The sequence below is a fragment of the Tachypleus tridentatus genome, chromosome 1 (genome assembly GCF_004210375.1).
Source record: "Tachypleus tridentatus isolate NWPU-2018 chromosome 1, ASM421037v1, whole genome shotgun sequence".
NCBI classification, from domain to species: Eukaryota; Metazoa; Arthropoda; class Merostomata; order Xiphosura; family Limulidae; genus Tachypleus; species Tachypleus tridentatus.
Genome location: NC_134825.1, coordinates 173994559 through 174012001, shown reverse-complemented (window position 1 = coordinate 174012001; position 17443 = coordinate 173994559).

Genomic DNA, 17443 nt, shown 5'->3' with positions numbered 1-17443 from the left:
AAGAATTTTCATCGAGCGTGAAGTTGAATCAAGCAGGGTTTTCTCCCGTCTCATTTAACAATTTGGTTTGAATTTCGCGCAAAGCTACACATGGGCTATCTGTGCTAGCCGTTCCTAAGTTAGCACTGTAAGACTAAAGGGAAGGCAGCTAGTCATCACCACCCACCGCAAGCTATTGGGCTACTCTTTTACCAACGAATAGTGGGACGGACCGTCACGTAATAACGCCCCAACGGCTGAAAGGGCGAGCATGTTTGGTGCGACGGGGATTCGAACCCGCGATACTCAAATTACTAGTGGAACGGTCAAACCCACCTGGCCATGCCGGGTCTGTCTTATTTAAAGAAAACAAAGTGAAAATTTCGTTATTGTATAATTTTGAATGGGCACATTAATCACGTGATAGCTGCTGTTATTTGTTATTAAGCCCAAAACTACACAAAGGTTAATTGATTGTTTGAAATTAAGTACAAAGCTACACAATACCATATCTGTACTCTGCCCACCACAGCTATCGAAACCCAGTTTCTAGCGTTGTGAGTCTGCAGGGAACCATTAATTTAGCATAACTAACATTTGTATTTCCATTTACAAGATATAAGACAACAGTAGTAACATGGAAACACAAGATTACCTTTAGAAATGTTTAACAAAGAGAACATCAATATTTGAACATCAGTAACAACTGAATCTCCATTTCCAAGATAGAATTTTTCTTATCTTCACTTTCAGTTTTCGGTATTATTGTTATTTTGGTTGTAAACTTTTTGTCTTCTCTTCTCAATAACTCTTACTAGATGTCCTATCGTATTCACTTCCATACAGACTACATTTATTACACTTGGAACACAATTTTTACTTTAACACCAATTAGCAGGAAGAGTGAGACAGTTTTTCATGTTTCAATGGTGATCTTCATTTGTTTTCTACGTTATATAATAAAGAAACAATGATCGACTTTGTTGCAGAAAATGGAAACAATTTGTCAAATCAAGGACAACTAATGATCGAGAAACCCCAATAAAAACATCACTGAGGTTACACACTCTAGATTTATTGTCAGGATGGGCTTGGTTTAAGTTTTGAATTAGGGTTAAAATATATAATTAAATGAAATCAGATGTACCTTCAGCATTAAAAGTTACCAGAAGCTGTATGGAAACCATAATAGGTTCTTGGATACATCTAAAGTCATGAAACACATGGAATGATCATTTTTAAAATGATATAAGTATAGTATCCTCCTGATAATTAAATGTTTTTTAAAGAACAAATAATGATAACTCTCTAAACATTTATACTATTTGTGGAATACAAGAAATAAGTTAAAATGATTTATTATACCGTATTTAACACCTCGTATGACACTTTTTCTATAAAAATACCTTGAAAAATCCCCATGAGTCTTCCAAGACAAAAGTTAAGGCAAGATGTTAGCTTAGGGTTTATTCAAAACGGCCTCTCCTACAGATCGTAATCTCATTACTTACTAATTACAAGTATTTTCAACAACATAAAACATTCAGTTTAATTAATACTGTCGATATACTGTGAATAATATGGTGTATTTAACTGTATTTACTCAGTAGGTTGACAAAAAGTCAAGGTTACATCAAGGTGTTGGTTGCTGAGTCAAAATATTTTTTTAAATACAATATATAATGATAAATGTAGACAAAAGTAAGCTGTTGGGGGGTTAGTCAATGAGATTCATCTAATTACGTAAAGGTTAGGGACAGTAAACTACTGAGTTACGAAAATGTTACTTGAAGGAATAGTCCAGTTATCATTCTTAACAAATCATCACCTGGAAGAAATTAAAATCAGTAATGTTGCATATTGGCTTGGATAACTTTTCTGTCAAATCATGACGAACGTTATATGCCAAACTTTCAGTAACAAAATATTTTGAAATGATGTATATATAAGTTAGGTAGACGTAAGTGTTAGTAACAGCAAATCTTGATACGACGTAGATATAAATCAGGTAGACGTAAGTATTAATAACAGCAAATCTTGATACGACGTAGATATAAATCAGGTAGGCGTAAGTATTAATAACAGCAAATCTTGATACGACGTAGATATAAGTCAGGTAGACGTAAGTGTTAGTAACAGCAAATCTTGATACGACGTAGATATAAGTCAGGTAGACGTAAGTGTTAGTAACAGCAAATCTTGATACGACGTAGATATAAGTTAGGTAGACGTGTTAGTAACAGCAAATGTTGAGAAGACGTAAATATACGTCAGGTAGACATGACTCTTCTCGTTAATAATTTTACGTGCCACATATACACATCCGATATAATTCCAGCCTCGAAGGAAGAAGAGAGATGCTCACTAGCGAAAGGCGGATCCTTTTTTGCTTATATGTTGTTGGTTGTGTAATTAAAAAACACACAAAAGACACCACCCAATGTTTCTTTCTGATACAGCAACACGATACATGAAAGACAGTTTTGAGGACTTAGTTTTACTTTCACAATTACAGAAATTTAAAATGAAGTATCAGTTTTGGTTTGTTTAGAATTAAGCACAAAGCTTAAAATAACAGTATACCATCAAGGGTATCGAAACCTGGTTTTTAGCATGGTGAGTCACTGTGCCACTGGAGAGTATCAGTTTATGTTTATTTATTAGGTATTTTGTTCAGGGTAAACACTGCTTTCTGGCCATATTGACGACATTCCATAAATCTCCAGGAGACTTTTAAAAATATTTATTTTTCTCCGTAACGACATTAGTTTCAACTGAACGAAATTTCTTTTATTCCGTGGGATTTTGAAATGGATTTATCAATACCAACTTTAAAACAATTAAAATGTGAATATTCAGTTATTATTAACCATACAGCATCGTTCTTTCAGTGGATATTGAAAGTCCGTTATTCGCTGAGATTCCAAAAGAGACTTATTAGAGAGGTATTATTCCAAGTAGGTTTGAAATAGAGGTATTATTCCAAGTAACTTTGAAATAGAGGCATTATTTCAAATAGGTTTAAAATAGAGGTATTATTCCAAGAAGGTTTGAAATAGAGATATTATTCCAAGTAGGTTTGAAATAGAGGTATTATTCCAAGGAGGTTTGAAAATAGAGGTAGTAAATATTATTATTTTATAACATTTACAAAGAGATTTCTTAAAGAGACACCATTCCAGATTTGTTTTTTTTTAAAGAAACCTATAAAATAAATATTATTTTAAGGGATTTTGTAATATATTTATTAAAGGACGTTATTCCAGGGATTTTGAAAGAAACCTATCAAAGAAATATTAATGTAATGGATTTTGTAATAGCTTTGTTAAAAGATTATTATTTCAGAAGATTTTGAAAGAGATTTATTAAAGGGCTGTGTTCTAGGAGATTCTAAAATATGTTTATTAAAGGGGAATTATTCGAAGGGATTTTTTAAGAGATGTGTAAAGGACTGTTATTTTAAGGGCTTTTGAAAAAAGATTTACTAAAGGAACATTATTTCAAAAGATTTGGAAAGATATTAATCACGAGGGATTTTGAAGGATATTTATAAAGGGTAATAATGTAGTGGATTTATTACGATGATATTAGTTGTATTGTTGTAAAATCGTCAAATACTTACTGTTTCCCACAATAATAAAGGGTCACAAATATCCCTTTCTGTTTTGTTGTTAGCAGTAATTTATTAACCGGTAAATTATAAGGCAATAATCTAATATATTGGGAATTTTAGATTTCAAGTTTGTTTTTATCTTTACTTTACGGCCACAATCCAACTACTTTAATGTCGTCTGGTATTATCGTAAGCCATAAATTTTTACACCTGGGTGGCCTACCCAGTCGGCAACCATACAAGTCGAGTACATCTGGTGACGACAATTCGAATTCGTGACCCTCAGACTGTGTTATCTATTAATCATTTATTTGATTTAGAAAAGCTTCTACCTATAATTTTCAAACTATTGAACTGGATAATTGTCAAACACATAATTTCTATCAAATTAAGTGAATAATACTAAATATAATAGTACTTTCTCACTCATTTGGATGACAGAACCTTCTGTTACATATAGTTTTAGGAATGAATACAACGTTCTAAATTAGTTTAAGTGAGAAAGACTAAAGTCCTTAACATGCTCCAAAGAGGGTTTTAATGAAACCTAGTAGTCTTAGCTGCTAAAAAGTAGTTGCTTATTGAAATTGGCACAAAAATGCTCAAGGTCTACCTGCACTAGCCGCCTCTAGTCAACACCCCCCAGTGACAACTCTTGGGCTAATCTGTACTAACAAAACATGGAATCGATCGTGATATTATAATGCCTCCACAGCTTAAAAAATGAACATGTTCGGTGACAGGTTTCAAAACTGAGACTACGTTTGTGAGTCGAGCGCCCTAACCATAAAGTTTTCCCATTCTCTTAAAAAGTGCCTAACTAGCAAGCTTTAACTGAGAGCATTCACCTGATGTGTTAGGGGTTTCAGGTACGAAAGCGAGGAGAGAATATGTTAAAAGGAATTTACACAGAAGCTCCTAGTAACAAGCATTAGCTGCTGTTAACCAGCTAATGACGTCTAAACCTCCATTGGTGACGTACATGAGGACGGACGTAAAAATAGTAGATGTATCAGCAAACTGACACCTTTTTAGACGCTACTAACTTGTAATTATGTCAGAAACGCGTAGACAAACTTGCATTTTTTAGTCAGAAAGATAAGATATGTGACAGCAGTTACACATTTCTAACATATCCTTCATGGCTATTGTTTCAGGTATAACGGGATCTCTTCCTACATGATATACGTCGGTTTGTGAGATCTATGTTTAATATGAACAATGTACCTCGGTGCTCTAGTGTCATTTTACCGAATTAACTCATCTCCCTCTTCAGTTTAAGCATACAATTTTAATAACACCATCTAGTGCTTCAGATTAAAAACTTTTTATAAATGAGAAGATTAATTAAAGTTGTTAAAGTAAAACGTCTTAAGCATGCAACAAAAGTAACAGTTTATTTTTTAGCACGAATGATCAGAAGGGTTTGGACAAATATAGAATCACCAATCGAACTTTGTCCAGCTTCTGTGTGTATAAATAACTTTCAATCACAGTAAGCTATATTCTCAGAGCAAAACTGAAAATTAACATTTTCCTCAATGCTCAATTGTTACAAATTTCTAATTTATTTTACATATTACATTTTAATAGCTACTATGACAATTACTGGCTTTATAAAAATGTTTCTCCATTACGTAATGGAGGCAGAGAATTACTCAGACACCACTCCCGATATTAAGAGTGAGAGAAGGAACAGTAAACAGAATATAAACTGCATAAGTGAAAATATCAAATTATTCTGTTAACTTGTTAGACATACATGAACTTAAAGTGATTTGAAAAATAAGTAATAAACGTATTTTGTTTCTATAGATAAAACTATCCTTGGTAGAGACAGATAAAAATATTAAAATTTTGTCCTTTTGGTTTTTTGAAGGAGACCTAAGGTGAATATACCAGATGTAAACTTAGGGATTGCTTTAGCTACATTGAGAATAATTTTGATGAACAGTAATTATTATTTTTTGTCACATACATACATACGTTTCTTAAACATTTGTTTGTGGGTGAAAGTCACTTCATGTGTGCACGTGCATATGCATAATTCACATAAAAAGTCAAACAAATAAGCTTATTATGAAGTTTTGTCCAAACGAGGCCTATTGATTAGCATATCGGACATGAGATCCGAAGGTTTCAGGTTCAATAGGCACTTGGGGGTTACTTCAACCCTACCAATTCGTTAAGAGTAGCCACCGCTTCAGGCAACGGGTGCTGCCGACTGGAGGCCTTTCGTTAGTCAAATATTAGGGACAGCTACATCCGAACTACCGAAGTCTCTGACTTGGCTGTCTAACCTACTGTGTGTAGGTGTTATTCTGGTGAAAAAATAACACAAAGCAATCTCCAAAGAAATACCAGCATTGAAATATAAGAAAAACACACACATATATATATATTACTATACCCGTTTCATTAAAGAAAGAAAGAAACATCACATTTAACTAACAGACAAAGGGAAATACATTTTTACTTCTAAAAATACAATAGATAAATCATCAATACATCACATGTGACATTAATATATGTTTTACGATGTTAGTGGATTAAAATAGCTTTACTAACAAAAATAAAGCTAAGATGAATATTGCATTTGACGTTATCTTTACTATAATTTTACGTATCCAACTTCTTACTAAACAACTAAGAGTTTAAGTTTTAATTGACTCTCATCAGTTTCGATGAGATCTTACAGTGGAATTATTCCTTCTTCATTATTAAAGTGATAACACATGAACGTTGCTAAAGCCAAATACTCCTATAACTCCAAATGACATTTCTTTGTCATCAAAGTCATCTAGGCACATTCCTATGTTTTAAATGAGAATTCTGATATTTTCTCTTTTCTTTTTGTTGAAACTTGAATCTCTGGATAAGCAAATGTTGTTAGTTAAACAAGCTTCACTAACTTCATTTTCGTTTATCAAAGATCTAAATTTAAGTTCTGTCTGTTACTGAAAAGTTGGAACCAACTGAACTCTTTTGGACAAAACCCATTTGGCTTTTGTCAGGGCTGGTAAACAATTTATGTTCTCTGTCTACGTCAGTTCTGGTATTTCTTTTTTACTAAGATACTTTACTTAGTGAATTTCCCTTCTTGTATGTACATAAGGCTCTTGAGCCAAACATTCTAATACCAAGAGACTGCTCATCTTCACATATGCCCTCGGGGAATCTATATTCTTTTTGTAGTCTCTTCAGAACTCAAGGTTTTTAGTTGTTGGGTGTTAAAGATCGTGTGGTTGCTGTCAGCCTTGTTGTTTAGACTTGTCAACAAGAAACAACTGTCACAGAACAACACAAACCCACTTATCTCTGCAAATTGATCGTAACTCTGATTCGACCAGCTGGCTACGGGTGGCGTTTCCGGCCAGCACGTGCCGCCTTTCACGAACTACACAAGGAAATTACATTCTCTAACCTTCAAGATACGAGTTTTAATGATGGTTTTAGGTTACAGAGACGACTGAACCATCTTAAAGTAAGATTTCTCATCTCTATTTTTAACATTATAACATGGTCTCCTTTGCATTCATTTACGGATTTTTTTTTATATATTTTTGACCATAAAGCAGCAAGATCTATAAAACCTTCCTACTATCTATCTATCTACTTCAGAATATAGTTCCATATGGTTACTATATTGACATCTTTTGAAAATTACAGTTCCTTATTGAACGGTTCGCTGAATCCGATTATTACACAAAAAATATTTTAAGACTAACAAACATATAGGCTTAAACACACGATTTACAATGCTTCATACATTTAAAACCTTTGTATATGTCTTAATTAATTCACGACTCTTCTTGGTGTCCAAATGTAATTCTAATATATGACTATAAAAAGTGAAATTGTTAATGTTTTACATTTTAACTAAATATAAATTGTACTTACCATAAAACGTAGTAATATTCTGTGATTAATCTTTTGTAACAAAAACCGCTACTCAAACGTTTTGGTGATTGTGCTCAAGCCCCCTCTATAAAATCTTACAAATTACAACAAATTCCAGTAAATCTAATAAGATGTAACTTATAAATCTTATATTACATGTTTTTTTTGGAATGTATTTATCTCCATACGAGAAATTTATGAACTTAAAATTGAAATATTATGTTTTACTTCAAGCTATGAAGTAAAATAAATATTTTATTATTTAATTTAGATTGGTTTGTTTCAAGTTAAGTACAAAGCTACACAATGGGTTATCTGGGCTGTGCCAACCACGGGTATAGAAACCCTGTCTCTAGCGTTGTAAGTCTGTATACATACTATTGTACAACTGAGGGCTTGTTTATTTAATAGCATGTATATTAAAACCGAGGTAATTTGTTTAAGTAGCATAAACTGACCTTTTTAATTAGGCTTAACTATGACAAGAAGATTTGGTATATTTGATACTGCAATGTTGTTGATGTCTTTGCATACTCTGTAAGTTGACAAAACGTACAGTGATCCTAGTTAAGAAGTTGTACGATTTATTGATATTTAAGTGTAATGATATAAATCTGCTCCTTGCACAATGAAGTTAATATGTATAGATATTTCTCTCTAAAGATGTCTAATTCAAACTAGGTGAGATATGTCTGTTTAAAGATGTCTAATTCAGACTAGGTGAGATATGTCTGTTTAAAGATGTTTAATTCAAACTAGGTGAGATATGTCTGTTTAAAGATGTTTAATTCAGACTAGGTGAGATATGTCTGTTTAAAGATGTCTAATTCAGACTAGGTGAAATATGTCTGTTTAAAGATGTCTAATTCAGACTAGGTGAGATGTGTTTGTTTAAAGATGTTTAATTCAGACTAGGTGAGATGTGTTTGTTTAAAGATGTTTAATTCAGACTAGGTGAGATGTGTTTGTTTAAAGATGTCTAATTCAGACTAGGTGAAATATGTCTGTTTAAAGATGTTTAATTCAGGCTAGGTGAAATATGTCTGTTTAAAGATGTTTAATTCAGGCTAGGTGAGACGTGTTTGTTTAAAGATGTCTAATTCAGACTAGGTGAGATATGTCTGTTTAAAGATGTCTAATTCAGACTAGGTGAGATATGTCTGTTTAAAGATGTTTAATTCAGACTAGGTGAGACGTGTTTGTTTAAAGATGTCTAATTCAGACTAGGTGAGATATGTCTGTTTAAAGATGTTTAATTCAGACTAGGTGAGATATGTTTGTTTAAAGATGTCTAATTCAGACTAGGTGAAATATGTCTGTTTAAAGATGTTTAATTCAGGCTAGGTGAAATATGTCTGTTTAAAGATGTTTAATTCAGGCTAGGTGAAATATGTCTGTTTAAAGATGTCTAATTCAGACTAGGTGAAATGTGTTTGTTTAAAGATGTCTAATTCAGACTAGGTGAGATATGTCTGTTTAAAGATGTCTAATTCAGACTAGGTGAGATATGTTTGTTTAAAGATGTCTAATTCAGACTAGGTGAGATGTGTTTGTTTAAAGATGTTTAATTCAGACTAGGTGAGATATGTCTGTTTAAAGATGTCTAATTCAGACTAGGTGAGATATGTTTGTTTAAAGATGTTTAATTCAGACTAGGTGAGATGTGTTTGTTTAAAGATGTTTAATTCAGACTAGGTGAGATATGTCTGTTTAAAGATGTCTAATTCAGACTAGGTGAGATATGTTTGTTTAAAGATGTCTAATTCAGACTAGGTGAGATATGTCTGTTTAAAGATGTTTAATTCAGACTAGGTGAGACGTGTTTGTTTAAAGATGTCTAATTCAGACTAGGTGAGATGTGTTTGTTTAAAGATGTTTAATTCAGACTAGGTGAGATATGTCTGTTTAAAGATGTCTAATTCAGACTAGGTGAGATATGTTTGTTTAAAGATGTCTAATTCAGACTAGGTGAGATATGTCTGTTTAAAGATGTTTAATTCAGACTAGGTGAGACGTGTTTGTTTAAAGATGTTTAATTCAGACTAGGTGAGACGTGTTTGTTTAAAGATGTCTAATTCAGACTAGGTGAGATATGTCTGTTTAAAGATGTTTAATTCAGACTAGGTGAGACGTGTTTGTTTAAAGATGTTTAATTCAGACTAGGTGAGACGTGTTTGTTTAAAGATGTCTAATTCAGACCAGTGAAGCAACTACTCAACACCATTCACCGCCAATTCTTGATCTACCCTTTTCCCAATTAATAATTAAATTAACGGTCACCTTAAAGGGCACTGACGTCTGAAAGGGAGAACACGTTTGATGGAACGTGGATTGCGAGTTGACCGCCCTAACCACCGGGCTATGCTAGGCCAGTTGCAGTATTTGAAGTTTAACAGCAAATTATTTGTTAAATGTGTCTCCTGATGGCTCATCGGCAACTTTATGTAATTATAACAGTAAAATCTAGGGTTCGATACCATGTAACGAACACACAAATAGCCCAATGTGGACTTCCTTTAAGCCAGACAAGAACCTTATTAATTTCTTTTCAAAAGTAAGAGATCTTATGAACGTTTGAAAACTTGATAATATCTTAATTACTGATTACTTGATTACTGATAATATCTTAATTACTGATTACTTGATTACTGATAATATCTTAATTACTGATTACTTGATCACTGATAATATCTTAATTACTGTTTACTTGATTATTGATAGTATCTTAATTACTGATTACTTGATCACTGATAATATCTTAATTACTGATTACTTGATTACTGATAATATCTTAATTACTGATTACTCGATTACTGATAATATCTTAATTACTGATTACTTGATTACTGATAATATTGTAATTACTGATTACTTGATCACTGATAATATCTTAATTATTGTTTACTTGATCACTGATAATATCTTAATTACTGATTACTTGATCACTGATAATATCTTAATTACTGATTAATTGATTACTGATAATATCTTAATTACTGTTTACTTGATCACTGATAATATCTTAATTACTGTTTACTTGATCACTGATAATATCTTAATTACTGATTACTTGATTACTGATAATATCTTAATTACTGATTACTTGATTACTGATAATATCTTAATTACTGTTTACTTGATTACTGATAATATCTTAATTACTGATTACTTGATCACTGATAATATCTTAATTACTGATTACTTGATCACTGATAATATCTTAATTACTGATTACTTGATTACTGATAATATCTTAATTACTGATTACTTGATTACTGATAATATCTTAATTACTGTTTACTTGATCACTGATAATATCTTAATTACTGACTACTTGATCACTGATAATATCTTAATTACTGATTACTTGATTACTGATAATATCTTAATTACTGATTACTTGATCACTGATAATATCTTAATTACTGATTACTTGATTACTGATAATATCTTAATGACTGATTACTTGATCACTGATAATATCATAATTACTGATTACTTGATTTTTGATAATATCTTAATTACTGATTACTTGATTACTGATAATATCTTAACTACTGATTACTTGATTACTGATAATATCTTAATTACTGATTACTGATAAAATCTTAATTTTAATCAAGAGAGGCCCAGTTCTTTTCTATCTTTATAAATCTCTGCTTCTAATGATAAAACCAGTGACGACACATAAAAATAGTTATTAAACCCAAGAGAAAAATGAAGCATAATTTGAATATTTATGTAGAACATGTATTTATTAACATTATGTGACGTTAATAAATGCTTTTATAGCCTTTTCCTGTGTATAGAAACAAAACATGAAACTTAACAAATGTGAAAATAAATAATGTGTCTAAATCTTAGGCCTTCTGAACTAGGGGCCCAGGTCAACATGATCCCACCCTCAATTGGTCCTAATTAAGATCATAAACAGAGAAATATGTCAAAATCTGTCCAACATGCTAGAACCAAAACCTTAGGTGAACAAACCTTAACAATAAATAAAACTGGGACTGAGAGTTATATGATGATAGGAAGTAAAATGATGAGCCAAAATATTCCGCATCTGGTTCGAAGAGTTAAAAGCACCTTCCGTAAAGACGATGACAGCGGTCACAGCTAAGATGACGATGGAAAAAAATAAAAGGTTTTTATTTATATTTTGATAAAGCAGCGACACCTACTGGATGGAAAAGTGCCAACACTGTTATTTTTGAAGAGCGCTGGTTTTTCGATAGACAGACGGGTGGCCAGGTGGCGCAATTTGTCAAAGCTTAATGTCTGTAGGCAGGTTAAGGTAGTGCGTGGAAACGAATGAATAATATGCGACTGTGTTACTAGGTTTTACGCACAGATAAACTGATCTCTCTACACTCTACCTACGTGTTTTGGTGATGTCGTATTCGTCAGTCTGAACGACAACAACAACAACTCAATTATAATATTTCTAAAGCCGTGCACACTTTGTGTAGCAGACTAGTGCTTGAGAGAATACTAAAAATAGAAACGCTGGTCTAAGTTATAAATCACGGTCTCCACTGAAATTGACACGATCTTTCTTCATGTCAGTAAGCGCGATGTATGACCTCACTACTTGTGGTGTAGAGAAACTGGAAACTACCTATTTGTTCACTTGCTTATCTACCTATGACCGATGTAAAGAACAACATCTAGTCATTGCCACTAAACTTTAAAATATATTTGTTGTGTTATGAAAACTTCATAACCTTTCAAGACAAGTACGTCACAACATCTGATGTAAATACAGCAGTAAGATGAAGCAATCTTGCTTCAGGTCAGCTAAACTATTATATATTCTTCATGACCATCATATAAAGTAGAAACCTAGGCCTCATAACACACAGTAGGATTATGAAATAAAGTAGAAACCTAGACCTCATAACACATTTACAGTAGGATTACGAAATAAAGCAGAAACCTAGGCCTCATAACACATTTACAGTAGGATTATGAAATAAAGTAGAAACCTAGACCTCATAACACATTTACAGTAGGATTATGAAATAAAGTAGAAACCTAGGCCTCATAACACATTTACAGTAGAATTATGAAATAAAGTAGAAACCTAGACTTCATAACGCATTTACAGTAGGATTATGAAATAAAGTAGAAACCTAGACCTCATAACACACAGTAGGATTATGAAATAAAGTAGAAACCTAGACCTCATAACACATTTACAGTAGGATTATGAAATAAAGTAGAAACCTAGACCTCATAACGCATTTACAGTAGGATTATGAAATAAAGTAGAAACCTAGGCCTCATAACACATTTACAGTAGGATTATGAAATAAAGTAGAAACCTAGGCCTCATAACACACAGTAGGATTATGAAATAAAGTAGAAACCTAGACCTCATAACACATTTACAGTAGGATTATGAAATAAAGTAGAAACCTAGACCTCATAACACATTTACAGTAGGATTATGAAATAAAGTAGAAACCTAGGCCTCATAACGCGTTTACAGTAGGATTATGAAATAAAGTAGAAACCTAGGCCTCATAACACATTTACAGTAGGATTATGAAATAAAGTAGAAACCTAGGCCTCATAACACATTTACAGTAGGATTATGAAATAAAGTAGAAACCTAGGCCTCATAACATATTTACAGTAAGATTATGAAATAAAGTAGAAACCTAGGCCTCATAACACACAGTAGGATTATGAAATAAAGTAGAAACCTAGACCTCATAACACATTTACAGTAGGATTATGAAATAAAGTAGAAACCTAGACCTCATAACGCATTTACAGTAGGATTATGAAATAAAGTAGAAACCTAGGCCTCATAACGCGTTTACAGTAGGATTATGAAATAAAGTAGAAACCTAGGCCTCATAACACATTTACAGTAGGATTATGAAATAAAGTAGAAACCTAGGCCTCATAACACATTTACAGTAGGATTATGAAATAAAGTAGAAACCTAGGCCTCATAACATATTTACAGTAAGATTATGAAATAAAGTAGAAACCTAGGCCTCATAACACATTTACAGTAGGATTATGAAATAAAGTAGAAACCTAGGCCTCATAACATATTTACAGTAAGATTATGAAATAAAGTAGAAACCTAGACCTCATAACACATTTACAGTAGGATTATGAAATAAAGTAGAAACCTAGGCCTCATAACGCATTTACAGTAGGATTATGAAATAAAGTAGAAACCTAGACCTCATAACGCGTTTACAGTAGGATTATGAAATAAACTAGAAACCTAGGCCTCACAACACATTTACAGTAGGATTATGAAATAAAGTAGAAACCTAGGCCTCATAACACATTTACAGTAGAATTATGAAATAAAGTAGAAACTTAGGCCTCATAACACATTTACAGTAGGATTATGAAATAAAGTAGAAACCTAGGCCTCATAACACATTTACAGTAGGATTATGAAATAAAGTAGAAACCTAGGCCTCATAACACATTTACAGTAGGATTATGAAAGAAAGTAGAAACCTAGGCCTCATAACACATTTACAGTAGGATTATGAAATAAAGTAAAAACCTAGGCCTCATAACGCGTTTATAGCCATGACTATCACATCAAGAAGGTGAATTCTTTTCTATTTAAAGTGTACACTAACTTAAGTAAATTTAAGGTGAGATTCGTGTCTACGGATTGAAAAAAATGTTCACTTGTGTGCCAGTAATAGGTTTATGTAAAAATGCAGAATCTGTTTTTTTCCGCTAGGGGAACATAGCCCATTGTGTCGCTGTGTATCGAGACAAGAACAATAACATAGATACCACAAGCCTCATCCAATAAGTTATTTATTAATTAAGTCTTAAACATTTCTTAGTTGTAATAATATTATTTAGTCGACTTGGATCTGAAAATTTTCGCTTGCCGGACAAAAGGGTTAACTTCTATCTCACAACCATCCTATTCTGGGGTTTATATCAGAACTGTTGGACGATCAATAATCGGGTGTCAAGTTCTCGTATGGTAATTTTAATGTATTTGTAGTTCATTCTCTCAGATTCGAACCCGAGACCTTTTCACACCAGGTGAGTGCCATACTACCTGTGATAAGGGTTAATACCTTAATCATCCCCTGCAGGACCTCTTTTAACACTATTATAAACACCCAAATCACGCTCGCAGCTGTTCTAAAAGCAGATAGTTTACTTGTGACTGTAGATAAACAAAGACGGAAAGCAAAACATATAAATACATAGATGAATGCCAGTTAGAAAGGTAGTGACAAAAAAATAGAATAAGATAGACATTATATAAATATATTACACAAGTTAAAAAAAGCAGTTTTCATTAGTTTAGAATAATCATACTGAAAAATTAATTTAATAAGAATAAACAAGAATTTTAATGGCAGTTTTACATGATTTATTGCAGTAAACAAAAGAACTCTTGAGTGGACATATTGGCCACAATCCCATCGTTAAAATAAGCAATAGTTTTAACACATAAACGTATTACTGAAAGAAACACTGGCCTAAATATAGGTGAATACATTCGAAATAAAAATGCAAATGATTAACAGAAGAACACTATAACTACATCTAGTTGCTTTCTGTTGTAGATGGAAACACCTCAGTGTTCGCCTCTTTAGTACTCTAAGGCAAACTTAACACTAGCATATAAGTTATTAACTACAATAACAGGAGGTTTGAGGAGATGCAGTAGAAAGAATTGGAACTTGGAGAGACTCAGATGCAAAGAAGATTACACGTAAGTTTTCAGTATCGAGAATAACGTAACTCGCGGAGACGCAACTTGTATATTTGTTTTTTATCTTGGCCAGATACTCCGTTATCATCTAGAAAACTTGAAGGTGACAATGTACTTCTGAAGCTGCTAGTCTTGTCTGGGGTTCTACTACAAAGTTTAGGTCCTGCTGTGACTGCAAGCTGGCATAGACAAAGTCATTTTAAGGTTCTTCGAAATCTTATGTGCCTATCAATCCATGAACGTCAGCTTAGGGAGTTAATGAACCTGACAGTCGTAGTCAGTAACTACGTGTATAGGTAGATAAGTAACTACGTGTATAGGTAGATCAGTTATTACGTGTATAGGTAGAGAAGTTACTACGTGTATAGGTAGATGAGTAACTACGTGTATAGATAGATAAGTAACTACGTGTATAGGTAGATAAGTTACTACGTGTATAGGTAGATATGTAACTACGTGTATAAGTAGATAAGTTACTACGTGTATAGGTAGATAAGTAACTACGTGTATAGGTAGATAAGTTACTACGTGTATAGGTAGATAAGTAACTACGTGTATAGGTAGATAAGTAACTACGTGTATAGGTAGATAAGTAACTACGTGTAAGGTAGATAAGTTACTACGTGTATAGGTATATATGTAACTACGTGTATAGATAAGTTACTAGTATATAAGTACGTGTAACTACGTGTATAGGTAGATAAGTAACTACTTGTATGGGTAGATGTATATGGGTAGATAAGTAACTACGTAAGTATAAGGTAGATAAGTACGTGTATAGGTAGATAAGTAACTACGTGTATAGGTAGATAAGTTACTACGTGTATAGGTAGATAAGTAACTACGTGTATAAGTAGATAAGTTACTACGTGTATAGGTAGATAAGTTACTACGTGTAAAGGTAGATAAGTAACTACGTGTATAGGTAGATAAGTAACTACGTGTATAGGTAGATAGATAAGGTAGATAGAAGTAACTACGTGTATAGGTAGATAAGATAAGTAACTACGTGTATAGGTAGATAAGTAACTACGTGTATGGGTAGATAAGTAACTACGTGTATATAGATAAGTTACTAGTATGGGTAGATAAGTTACTACGTGTATAGGTAGATAAGATAAGTAACTACGTGTATAGGTAGATAAGTAGACTACGTGTATAGGTAGATAAGTAACTACGTGTATAAGTAACTACGTGTATAGGTAGATAAGTTACTACGTGTATGTATAGGTAGATAAGTAACTACTAGGTAGATAAGTTACTACGTGTAAAGGTAGATAAGATAAGTACTACGTAGATAAGTTACTATAGGTAGATAAGTTACTACGTGATAGATAAGTAACTAGTATAGGTAGATAAGTAACTACTACGATGTATAAAGGTAGGTAGATAAGTTACTACTACGTGTATAGGTAGATAAATAACTACGATAAGTTACTATAAGGTAGGTAGATAAGAGTAACTACTTGTATAGTTAGATAAGTACTACTAGGTTACTAGATAGGTAGATAACTACGTGTATAAGTAAGTAGATAAGTATACTACGTGTATAGGTAGATAAGTAACTACGTGTATAGGTAGATAAGTAACTACGTGTAGATAAGGTAGATAAGTTACTACGTGTAAACGTGTATAGGTAGATAAGTTACTACTAGTAACTACGTGTATAGGTAGATAAGTAACTACGTGTATAGGTAGATAAGTAACTACGTGTATAGGTAGATAAGTAACTACGTGTATAGGTAGATAAGTTACTACGTGTATAGGTAGATAAGTAACTACGTGTATAGGTAGATAAGTTACTACGTGTAAAGGTAGATAAGTAACTACTTGTATAGGTAGATAAGTAACTACGTGTAAAGGTAGATAAGTAACTACGTGTATAGGTAGATAAGTAACTACGTGTATAGGTAGATAAGTTACTACGTGTATAGGTAGATAAGTAACTACGTGTATAGGTAGATAAGTTACTACGTGTATAGGTAGATATGTAACTACGTGTTATGGGTAGATAAGTTACTACGTGTATAGGTAGATAAGTTACTACGTGTATAGGTAGATAACTTACTACGTGTATAGGTAGATAAGTTACTACGTGTATAGGTAGATAAGTAACTACGTGTATAGGTAGATAAGTTACTACGTGTATAGGTAGATAAGTTACTACGTGTATAGGTAGATAAGTTACTACGTGTATAGGTAGATATGTAACTACGTGTATA